The sequence below is a fragment of the Notolabrus celidotus genome, chromosome 19, assembly GCF_009762535.1.
Source record: "Notolabrus celidotus isolate fNotCel1 chromosome 19, fNotCel1.pri, whole genome shotgun sequence".
NCBI lineage: Eukaryota > Metazoa > Chordata > Actinopteri > Labriformes > Labridae > Notolabrus > Notolabrus celidotus.
In genome coordinates, this window is record NC_048290.1 from 10,971,516 (window position 1) to 10,983,934 (window position 12,419).

Below are 12,419 nucleotides of genomic sequence, written 5' to 3' on the forward strand. Positions count from 1 at the left end.
GTTAGGGGATATCTGTGAATTAAACAGGTACAACTTAATATCGTGTGAAACTCACTATGATGTTACATTTAAGAATAAAAACGTCATGCATTCGAAAATGATCAATGCAGCCTTGTATTCATTATTGGCTTATTTATAATTCATGGTAAAAATTGTTACTCTTAGATTCAAAAAGGAAAAAGTCTAAAGCAAAAATTGAAATCTTAAAGAACGTTTTTTTGTGTAATTTTTGTGTCACATTTTTACATCTTACTACCAACTCCTAATGAATGGAATTTACATATCCTCAACTTTGTATTTTCTTTAAAGGCACTGTGAGTGACATGTTGTCTTGATCATGGTGATTCCTTTGGGCAAAACTGGAAATGTTTTTCAGGCAAGATGACTGCATTTCCCATGAGCACCATCACCCACTGTTGCGAATGTAGCTCTTGCCAAAGTGTACATTTGTTATGCAAGCAAATAAATGGAGTATTGATCTTCTTCAACAATTTTAAGCAGGACATGGATGATGAGATAATGTATTGATTTGACAACCCTCCAAGCAACAAACTTTCAACAACAATAGCTAAATGGGTGGCTACAGCTTGCAGACTGATTAACATTCAATCAATCAATCAATCTTTGTTTGTATAGCGCCAAACCACAACAAACGTTACCTCAAGATGCTTACACTGTACTCTATGTTAAATTATTAACAAAGACCCAACATCAAGACAGGGTAAGACACAACCTTATCTCATCTTAATCCATCATGAGCAGAGCACTTTGCAGCATTTAGCAAGACTCATGTTAGACAGACATCTGCCTCGATTGAGTTGGGGTTCGAAAGAGGTATAGAGGAGATGAAAAGAGAGAACATTGTGGAGGATGAGGGTCTGCTTGAAATAATTTGCATTTCACCCAACAACTGCACATGCAAATGGCCATCGAGGGGTACATTTGAAGAGTTAATTTGCAATAACAGTTAACTCACTTTTGAAAAATTAAAAAAATATTTCAAATTTTTTTTTCTAATACTAGCTTTTGGTATGATCAATCAACTGAGGTTGGGTGACTTTGACTAAGTCAAAATGACTTAACTAATCAGAGATATCTTGAAAATATAACTTTATTAGGAATCTATATAAAAAAGAAATGTGTTTTTTGAAAATTAATAAAAACAGGGGTGTCTGTTTTTGCAAATGACCTCTTCATTTATAACCTAGATCTTTTCATGTCCAAATCAGGCCACTGGTAATATTGCTTTACTTTTGGACTTAAAAAGTGTTTCGATATAAAAGTTTGAACAATATCAGACGTGATTGAAAATGTAATATGTAATTCTGCAATTAATGACAATTTAAAACAATCAATCATTCAACAGTCCTACTTTGTATATTATAATTCTGTTTAATAGGTCAGGAAGTTCGGATATCTTCAGTATTGAAGGAAAAAATCTGAGGTTATTCTGACCACTTTGCATGGATGCACATGTGTTGAGTGCAGGAGGTTGTACGTTGGGCCTGGGAAATAAACTCTTGTGAATGATCCACTTTCTCAGAACATAAATTTCTGACATAATTAAACACTCTTCAGAACATCACCAAAGAAGGGGCTGATGGCAGGAGTGTGCCTCATCTGTCCCAACCATTATAGTAATGTTAAGCTGAATAAATAGAGGGTATCAGCCTCCCCACAAGCCCACTAATTAAACATGGAGGATCTTTTTTAAGTACTCTCTTCATTGAATCATATCGGTTAGATAAGGTGACATTTGAAGTTGTGTTGCAAGAAGGAAATGCAGAACCTAGGCAGAGGAAATTAGAGAACATATCTGAAATGCTTGCTCTCTGAGTTTGAATCAGATTTGTTGCCAGTAAAAATATTGGCCTAATCAATATTTCCCCCAGAGAGAGACAAACAATCAGCACAGCATGGATCATTAGGAAAAGTGGGCGCACGCCTTAATATGCTTGTGCCCAGAAAGCAAGCTTAGTTTAACACTGCCAACAGTTTTAATCAACATTAACATGTAGAATGGTATGTAAGACTACAGCACAAAGGAGAGGCTCACATCAAGAATAACAGAATAACTGCAGAGAGCTAAACAAATGCGTTGGAGTCAATGGTTTTATATAAAACAGTAATTTTTTACTGGTTAGAATATTAGCAAAACAAAGGTGTTAGCATGTCTCCATAAAATCTATTTCCTATCTATGTGATACTTCAATGTCAAAACTGCTCTGTGTAAAAATACAAGCAGTGGAAAGAGATGTGAAACAGAGGGACTTCATACACAAGTAATACAGTTACATGAAGAAAGGGAAGCAGCATGAAGGTCAGGTGGCACCTGTTTAACATCAGCAGCTAACAGCAGGAATATGAATCAAACCATGTGGCTGAGGCTCTGCCCATCAGATTACTGCTTGGCATGCAGCTGCGTGACTTTGTCCATGTTAGAGAAAGAGACTCATACAGGCTGATGGATAAGTGAAAGAGGAGAGAAAGAGAGAAAAATGAAAAGCAGATCAAATATGAGACCATGAGTGGAAGTGCTCCAAGAGATGAGCCATGATCATGTATCTCTATCTGGGCTTTTTGGGTTTAACCTTGTAAGACTTAATTTACTTAAATGTATTATATATTTATCATGGATGAAAATTACTTTTGAAACAGACAACTATATAGATTTTTTTGGCTTCCATTTCTTATTTGTTGCAGATTTTAGGGCCTGTGTCCACTAACAACATTTTTTGTGCTGGCAGCACCCAGAACCTCAATTTCAGGGCAACTCGCCAGCAATAGCTGGCACTAGGTTTCAAAAGTTACTCTGCAGCACTTACACTTTCTGTGGGGCGCCGTTTGTAAAGTTGTGCGCACTGAAAATAACGGCAAAATTTCTCCACATTTAGCTCCAAAACGTCATAAAAACGTAGTGTGGATTTTTAAAAGTCACTTTTTTTTAATCACATTTAGAGCCATATTGGTGATGTTTTCCACAAATCTTAATGTTTAATGTTAAAAATAAATGTTAAATATAAATCTAAATATTAAATCTCAGCTGTCAAAATGTTGCGCTGAAGGTGCTCCCTTTAGTTTGATTTCTAGACATAGTTTTCTAGCTCCTTGTTGTGATATATTATTGTGGTTGGCTGTCGTACAACAAAGAAATTGTAAGTCCGTCTTCGGCAGCAAGAGGTGGTTGAACCAATGTGGGGCTTTCATCCATTAGATTGAAGATTGACACCTTGGAAACTATTAGTGAAGGAATGACAAAGCGAACAACCTTTTCCCCTTAAGAGGGTCTTGAAGGATTTCACATTTCAGTGTGAGTGATACAGTGATGCAGTAAAGGAGCAAAACCACCAGTCTTTTTGTGTTTGTATGCTTCTGCTCTCAAGATGATGATGACATGCAGTTTGTGGAGTTTGTGAAGCCTTGTGACTCAACAGAGGGACTGCAGATGTAAATTAGCTTTAGGCTAACTCTGGTACAATGCATCAGATGGTGACATTTATGTTAAATATTGTACATGGTCCCTTTACAAATAAATTGAATAAAAAAAATTTTTTTTAAAAAAAGGTAAAAAAGTATGATCCACTGACAAAAAAAGAGGGCAGGATTTGAAGGGAATTAGCCTTCTTGAAAAAGAAACAGACAATTAAATAAACAGACAAAAGATTTAAACATAAGCCAGCTTGGTTTTGCCCTTCAAAACAATGCTTTAATTTTTGTGTCATCCAATCTACTGTAATCTATTTTGGCCGATCCCTTCTTAGATTATCACCCTAGGCATCCCATATGCGACACCTGTTGTTTACCTCTCTGTCATCAGGAAACAAACAGCCTCCATGAAACCCTGACACTGGTTCAGCAGGGGATCTCGAATGAGGAACATGGCAAGTAAAATCTTTTCCCTCCCTCCCCTTCCCCCTCCCATCCATCCATCTCCCTACTCTGGACTCCACCACCGACAGCTGTGGAGTGGAGAGCGGGCTGATGACGTCCTCAGGGGTAATTGTGCTGTAAATGTGAGGTCTGCGGGGGTAAATAAAGAGTTGTGAGCCAGGACCGAAGGAGCAAGAGAGAGGCAAAGGAGAACAAGACAGAGAGACAGAGAGGGGGTGCAGAGGTGTAATCTGATGCCAACAACCACCTCTATTATAAGAAGCTTCACCAGCACCACATCTGCCCTATATATAGTTTGTAAGCTGCTTTCAGTTTCAGTCTTCCTTCCCTTTCTTTGTGTGACTCTCACTCTTCTTTCTCCACAGCTCTCTACCTGTCAGTCACAGAATAGTGATATGAATGCAGGCTTATCTATATTCAAGCCCATGAGCTCATGAGTCAAGGTTTCATGCACCTTGAACACATTTGTAGCAGAAATGTTAACACAAATTCATCAGCATTTTACTTTGCTTAAGTAAAAAATACAGTGCAGAAAAGCAACACGTTATATAGTTTTATTGTATACGTACAGTGTTAAAGGTAAGTGCATAATAATGCAGATTTCATCTTAAGAACTTGTACACTTACTCTTTGTAACCTCAATTCATTAGATAGCATTAAGCACATTGAATTACCTCTCTTCATCCACTTCCTAGAGCCAAGACCTGTTCCATTTAGTCATCTATCACCAGAGGGGAAGAAAAATCTGAAGAGATAAGGTGCAGCCATTAGAAGGTCTGAATTATCCATAAAGGGACACAGCAAGGCAGAGTAGATCAATTAAATAAAAGAGTAGGATACCATTTGTCAGCAAGGCTACAAAAAGGTCAACATATTTTCAAGGTTTGATGGCTGCTGTCAGGAAAATGATTCCCAAAAGTCCCAACAGACTTGTGTCTACAGCCATGCTTGTGGCTCTGTAAGGCTGTAATCATAGTCAATCCATCAAATGGCAGTGTACTTGTTTCTTTAAACCTCAGAAACCGGTCTTTGTGCTGCCAGAAAAAAAGAAGTCAGGGCATCAACAAATCAGTTTCAGTCTCATCCTCTGAGGACACTGAACATCAATAGAACGTTTGATAGCAATCTGTGCTATGGTTTAATGATTATTCAGTTAGAACATCGTGGTTGGCTGATCACAACCAAGACAGGTCAATAATGACATTTATAGAAAATAAACACTAAGGGCCTGTGTCCACTACCAGGGTTTTTAGCACTGGCAGATCATAGACTCATAGAGCATTTTCAGTCACAAAATTTGCAGTTAAAGATAATTTAACTTTCAGGATACCGTTGCCCTCATCAATCATTCTCCACCATTGATCAATCAAAGTGAATTGGAGGTCACTAAGGAGGAGAAACTAACCACAATTGTTTTTATTATGGTACAATTTCCAGGATCTCTAGAGCTGCTCATGCTACGACACGACTTCTATCAATTCTGTCTTTGTTTTTTTTTTGTAACTTCCTTTTGACTAAACCTAATATGAAGTATACAGAGCCTTGTCTATTTTTGCATGAAGTTTATGTTGTTTGTGTATTTTTTTCCCCACTGCCCACAGAAACTAAGCTTAGAGTTAGTTATAACTTCAAAATAAGTAGATACAAGCCACCATACATGGGCCCACATTTTTTTAAAGTGTTGCGCTCTAATGTGAAAGTGTCTGGTCATATCAGCTGATAAATGTTTTAACTATTGAGTTTCGTGTCAATGTATCTGACACTCACCATGGCCCTTCTTTTTTTATACCAGTGTGACGCTCGGGGAGACATTCAGACGGTGTTGTGGTTCCTCCATCAGCTCTGAATCTGAGTGGGTGGCTGACTAACTGGTCTACTGGCATTCCCCCAGAGACACAAGGAATGACAAAAACTTAGAAAAACAAAGGCAAACCAAAACCCCAATTGACTTGCACAATAAAATCCTAATTAGCTACTGGCGATAACGATAATAAAAATATAGTCTAGACATGCTGTATTGAATAAAAAGTGGGGATTTTATGAGAGCCTAACGCTAAGTTTAAATAAGACTCCACAATGCCGTCTGCAATGCCGGTGACAGTTTATATCATCTTGTTTTATGAATAATAAAAACAACTTTGCAGTTTTCTTGTTTGCTGATGTAAGGGGAAAGTATGCTGGTGGGTGTGAGTGAAGTCTGGGTCAGACTCACACGCTGGAAACAGCTCAGTGTTTCATTAGCTTGACTACTGTTGCTTTATTGTTATTGAAGTGGCTCTTAATTTCAGCTAACTATAATGAAGAGCCAGTAGAGTTAGGGATCGTGGTGTACTCTTCAGGAGTCAATTCTGCTAAGTGCCTGTGTGTAAAAGTGTGTGTTCACTTGCCTTTAAAATATTTGTTTAAAGGCACCATTTAGTTTTTTTTAACAAAATAATATATTGAAAACAGTATAGCTTGAAGTGAGAGTTCCACATTAAGATTTTTTTTTCTATTTTATGTGATGATTTTATGAGAAGAGTTAAACTAATCTAGTGCCTAAAAAAAATAATTTGGTTGTTCTGAATAGTTATGGTACATGTTGGGTTGGAATCAAACTTTACAAGTATTAAGTCCTTGGATAGAAAGTGTTATTTGTGTGACATTAACATTTTACACAAAAAAATAAAGTACAATGTATGGAACAAATCATCAATTAGCCATTTTCAGTCCTCCAACGACCAGGTGGCAGGTGGAGATCCCATTCATGCAGTCTTGCTTTTCATATTTTCCAAAGTGATGTTGTGCAACAGATTTAATCTTTTTAGTGAAATGTTGTCTTTTGTGAAAAAATTGTTGTGTTTTGAAAAACTTTTTGGGAAGTAGTGAAGACTTTACAGTTGATTTGTCATTGTCATTGTGTTTTGTAAAGTGTCACATTTTCTAAAATCTTAATTTATTTCCTCAAGTGCTGCAGTGTATTCTCAATGTGCTTGTATGCTGTGAAATGTTATTTTGTTTTACTGATATATTTTGACCTTGACAGCCACCGTAACATGCTAACACTAGCTTAGGATATTATAAATGATTGAAGCAGGGTCTGGCATGGCTACCTCTAAAGACCATCAGCTCATCTAAAGCTCAGTTGACATGCTATATTTTCCTTTGCTTTCCTAAACATTAACCAGTATGGTATTTATGTCAACATGCTTCTTTTTAAGGATTTTTGTGCTGGACTGTTTCTTGGCAAACATCAAACAAACTGTCCAAAAGAAAGCTTATTAGTACTCCTCAAAAGCTGAAACAGTCCCTTCAATAAAACAAAAAATTATAACTACAGACAAATACCTTTCCAGCTTACTGACCTTCACATCAAAGAAGATCGGATTAGAAAACGTACTGCAGGGGTGAAAAAATACTCTGTATTCTTAACTAAATGTAAGATGTTAAGAGGTATATTTATGTTTACTGAGAAGGAACATCATGTAAACACATAGTGGGAGAACCTAAATGATTAAAAGATCATCCAGTTTGACTAGCAATGCTTTACAGGCTACATAAACATTGTTTCTTTGTGTATTTGTCTGTATAACAATGAATCAGACAAGTATCACTGTCTACGACTTCACTGTCCCAGTCTTTTATTGTATTGAGACAGTGCGGCAATGCTGGTTTTTGCCACAGCGGATATCCACAAACAAAGTCAGTCTTTAACTTGGTTTGTTATTTACTACATGCAACAACTGTAGTAAAAGTTCATTTGCCTCTGACTTTGTCAGCACATATAACATCGTGCAGTGTGGAAGATCCATTGATGGAAATGTTCTCCAAGTTTTGAGCATGTTTGAGACTAAATAAAGCATCTATTTTTGTCGTCCTCTGCTGAGGAGCTTTTTCTGATGTCTGCAGCGTGCGGGTTCCCTTCAGCTCTCTTTGATCTTTTTCTGGAATCAAATGTAATGATTGTGGCTAACTTTGAAATCTGGAAACACACTTGTAATGTCTGGTCGGAGAGCTCTGTTGCACGGATGTTCATGGCACGTTTGCATTGCTGTTTGGCCTGTTTCATCTATTTAAACTATACTGGATAGTTGTGATACTTTGAGTCACTGAACATGCATAGTGGTGGTTAGATGGTTTTCAATCACTCAACAGATGGCATCAAATTAGTAACAGAGTAGTTTGACACTGGCATTTACACCATTTATACTCTAACCAACAGGAAAAGATGGATACCACTCTCAAAAAATGTAGCATATAAGCTAACTTAACTTAGCACAAAGACTGAAAACTGGGGGGAAAGAGAAGCCAGCTCTCTACAACTACCAACACCTCAAAAACTACGCAAAATTAACATTGTTGTTCCAGGAATTAAATGCAGTAGATATTTTGTAAAGGACACCCATACAGAAAAAGAGACATTGGGAGCACATAACCAGCAGTTAGCATAGAAATATCTTAATTTCTATAGATAAAACTTATGAAGTATGACGTGTACATGAGTGAGTTTTAGAGGTCATAGACATTTGCCTTCAAGCCCAAACTTTATTCATCCCTCTTAAACCTAGCTTTTGTCCAGTGTCTTTGTAGAAAGCAACAGAAGGCTATCACCTTTGCCTGTGTCAGACATCAATCAACCAGCATTCGTGCGGGATCAAGTGTAGCCAACGTGTCAACATCCTCACTGCCAACATTACACCTCATTGGCACAAAACAAAGGCACGAGTTACCGGGCTGCACATTGTGATGTGATATGATGTAACCTACCACCCAGTAAAGGAGATGTAGCTACAACAAAGTCTACAAAAATAGGCTTTTAAATTGCGCATTTGAGGAGAATAAGACTTGTAGCAACATAATACTTGTAAGAAAACACAAGGCTCATAAAGATACATTTCCATCCATAAATGCATTCCTCCTGAAACCAAGAGAGAAAAGATTACAGCAGCTAAAATAATGCACATTTACCACACAGTGCAGCACTCAGAATAACGCAAGTCAGCAGACGGTGGTATACGCTAGTTCTCATCATTTTTCTGGACTCAGATTGCAAAAAATACATAATGTACATGTACATTGATTCAGGTTATCAGAAGTGAAAGCTGTGGTGAATCTAAAATTCCTGGAACCCCCATGCACTTTTGTTTCCATTAATGTTATACACTTTGATTTGACTTCTGATGCATGTGTAATGTGTATTGACTGAGTCTTCTATGGTTGATGTTAATTGCAACTGCACTTTATACCCACTCTAATCTATTTTCATCTCCTGCTCAAGTGCATTACTTTCACTTCATAATATCGTTACCACTTACATATACAGTTATTTGAAAATGTTGCACATTTATTTATTGTCCTTTTCACTAAACAACTCTCAATGAGTTTCTTCAATTATGGGGTTATGAACTACCCGGAGTTCCCCTTCTTTTTTCCCTGTTCATCAGACATTATTAGATATAACCAGTAACACAACAGTTAAGTAGCTATAAACAGAACCACTGTCTGAAGAGGTACGCCCAGTAAAGCAGGGAGTTAAGGCATGTTAGGCTATAATGGTGAATGGAATTAGAGCAGAGCATGTGTTTCATGTGGTAACAGGCCTATTTGTTGGAGTTGGGGGACTATGCCTTTAAGTTACTTAAACAACTTTATTGGGCCATAATTCTATATATAAAAAAGATCTTTTTACCACAAGTACCATGGAGGTTTTCTAACATGTGACTGTGCATTTTCTAGTAAAGATATAGAGTTCTTGGTTTTGCTCTCAAAGTAGAACAGTATGATTAAAAACTGGCTTAAACTACGCATTCAAACTAGTGGTACAAATGTGGCAATGGACTATTTCCTGTTTAATACACTTGGATATATTATTGAATTAAGTCAGTAGAAATGTAATAAAGGAGTGATAAAAGTGGTAAAAGATTCATAAATCCTTTCATTATTTTATGCAGTTTTTTTTCTCATTGCACCACAATGTTCCAGACAGATTTAGCTGTTATATGAATGGCCTTGAGATTTTTCACACATGGTTATGATCCTCAGAGGATGCATCTTAAGGATTAATTCCCTGGTTTTCACAGTAGTGCCGCATGCTGGATCAACATTTTAAATTACTCAAAGAAATATCTCACATCTTGCCGATGAAATGATAAGCATTGGCTTTGTAAAAGCATTCATGGTTCCCAGAGGATGACTCCTTTGATGATGTTGGTTGAGTGAAATGTCTGAAAAACTATATTATCATGGGTCTATGCCATAGACTGTATAAAATATGGACGTAGGATCCGTGATGTCACCCATCTGTTTCTGAAGATCTGTTTTGAGGCCAATCGTCGTCGGCAGCCATATTGCTGCAGTCGAGCCAATGTGACATAAAGAGGCGGAGTTTGAGCCTCCTAGCCAACAGCTACAGTGTTCCCTCCTGTCAATCAAGTCAGCTGTGCCTCTCATTGGAAGAATCGTAATCTTAATATCTTCGAAATTGCCGCTTTAGAAAAATATCCACCCCCCCTCACAGTGAGAGACGATCAAGAAATGAGCTATCCAGACTACACTCGTCTTTGGTACCTGGCTGTAAACATGTTTATTTCTGCTGTAAAGATCGTCTTTTTCCCATTCATGGATATGTGACTTCCGGTAATTCCGGAGCCAGCCTCCAACGGATCCTCGATGAACTGCAGTTTTTAGCATTTCCACATTGGACTCATCTTTTTAGACCTGAGGTTGCTGCTTGGTCTATGCCCATACATTTCCCCCAAAAGACTAGTAATAGTTGTAGCCAGTATAAGAAGTGAATATAGGGGTGTCAGTTGGCCTAGTGGTTTGAGAATGTGCCCCATGTACAGAGGCTGTCATTATTGTCACAGCGGTCACTGATTTGACTCCCGGGACCAACCTTTGAATCATGTATTGAATCTCTACCCCAACATTTCCTGTCTCTCTTCAACTGTCTTATCAATAAAGGCAAAAATGCCCAATAAATAATTTTAAAAAAGAAAGTGGATGAAGCCACCATTACTGGAAGTTTGACATTTCGGTTGGTCCCAAATTTGTTGGTCTTTTTTGAAGCCAGAAGTAACAGTTTCCCATTTTAGCAACTGTACTGGCTTGAGGCGATGTCCACTTCTTATATATAGTCTGTGGCAACTGGTTTATGGTAAAGTGTGAAATAACTGACAGCTACATAATGAGCATGTTAGCATGCTGACAGTAGCATAAAGCTAACAGATGTACACATTCACAGAGCTGTTAGCTTGGCTGACTCCACATCTTGTTTGTTATTATTAAGAAAAATCAGGGGAAAGTTTAGTAATTTACCAGCAGGTGCGTCCTCTCTTCTCTCTGTGATTCACAGTTTTTCAGGCATACAGGTGATGTCACTTGGAAATCTCAACTCTGCCAACTCCTGCTGCATGTAGAATCAGATTTCTCCACCTTCATTATCCACTGTAATGAGTTCAGGGCGGTTCAGGTTAGGTAGCTTGTGTTGAGCATAAATCCGTCACTGCATGCGGTTAGACGACTTCGCTTCACCTTGTTGGAGGGTAATTTGACAGCTTAATAGGTTTTGTGAAAGTGTGTCCTCACTTGCTCTTTCATTTCTGTGCTCTCTTTATTTGTCAGTCTGATAAAGTAATTGAGTTTGTGACATGTTTGAAAGCATGCTTCTCACCTTTCTGAAGGTAAAATCAGGTGTGAAGAATTCATCATTATACAGCACAGGCTGAGGCATGCATACAACTTCCAAAATAAGAGTTTATATTTTCAGCTGAACAAAGGGTCCATTATGGCTGACTGAGGGGCTGAGAGAAGACGCTGACTGCTGATATTTCTGTTTGTTTAAACTTTTTACTCACAGTGAAACAGTGTTAATTTTGGTTTGCGGGATGTTGGCGGTTAGGGCTTGTTGAGCAGTGTGAGGAACAGATGGTCCAAGTAAAAAAACTGCATAAAAACACCAGGCCAGTTGTGACGGTGCTGCTGTTTTCCCCCCCTCTTTATTGTGAAATCCACCATTCTTATTTTGTCACACGAGTGACGGATCACCACTGTGGCGAGACAACAGATATCTGTTTTAAGCTTTTGTTTGATTTTTCAGTATATTCAATACAATACAGTAATCATAGAAGAGAACAAGCCAAAGACACCGAGCTTGTTTAGCAATCAGTAAACGTAAGAGGAAAAAAAAAGTGCCCCGTTCCCAGTCTTAGCACACACATGGGAGTCTGTTCCCACTAGTGTCTTAAAATAGTCAAAGAGGGCTTTTCAATTATACAGGCCACGCTGTAAGAAGGGGCCCAATCATAAAACCAGACTGTTTACCTCCTCTCTAAATCTTACCCTGCTTTGATTAAGGGGGGAGAAGGCGGCTGAGAAGTTAGGATAGAAAAGACCGGGAGGAGGGAGGGGGGGACACGGTACTGTAGAAACTGTAAGAAACACAATGAGAGCTGTAATTGTCAGCCATCTGTGACCTGAAGCAAGCACAGCATCCACCATAATGTAAGGCAGCCCTGTAACACTAGAAGTGCACAGAGAGAGAGAACATG

At 38.1% G+C, this 12,419-nt stretch overlaps 1 long non-coding RNA gene across 2 annotated transcripts; it reads right to left on the bottom strand.

Moving 5' to 3' along the window:
• Positions 1–3,816: 3,816 nt before the first annotated feature.
• On the bottom strand, positions 3,817–11,355 carry LOC117831614. Of its 2 annotated transcripts, none has more exons than XR_004635036.1 (3): positions 11,188–11,355; positions 4,566–4,636; positions 3,817–4,264 (listed from the first exon to the last, which is right to left on the bottom strand). It is a non-coding gene; the product is annotated as an uncharacterized LOC117831614 (long non-coding RNA). The 2 variants fall into 2 exon arrangements; XR_004635037.1 differs by lacking the exon at positions 11,188–11,355 and adding an exon at positions 4,732–4,836.
• Positions 11,356–12,419: the final 1,064 nt, after the last annotated feature.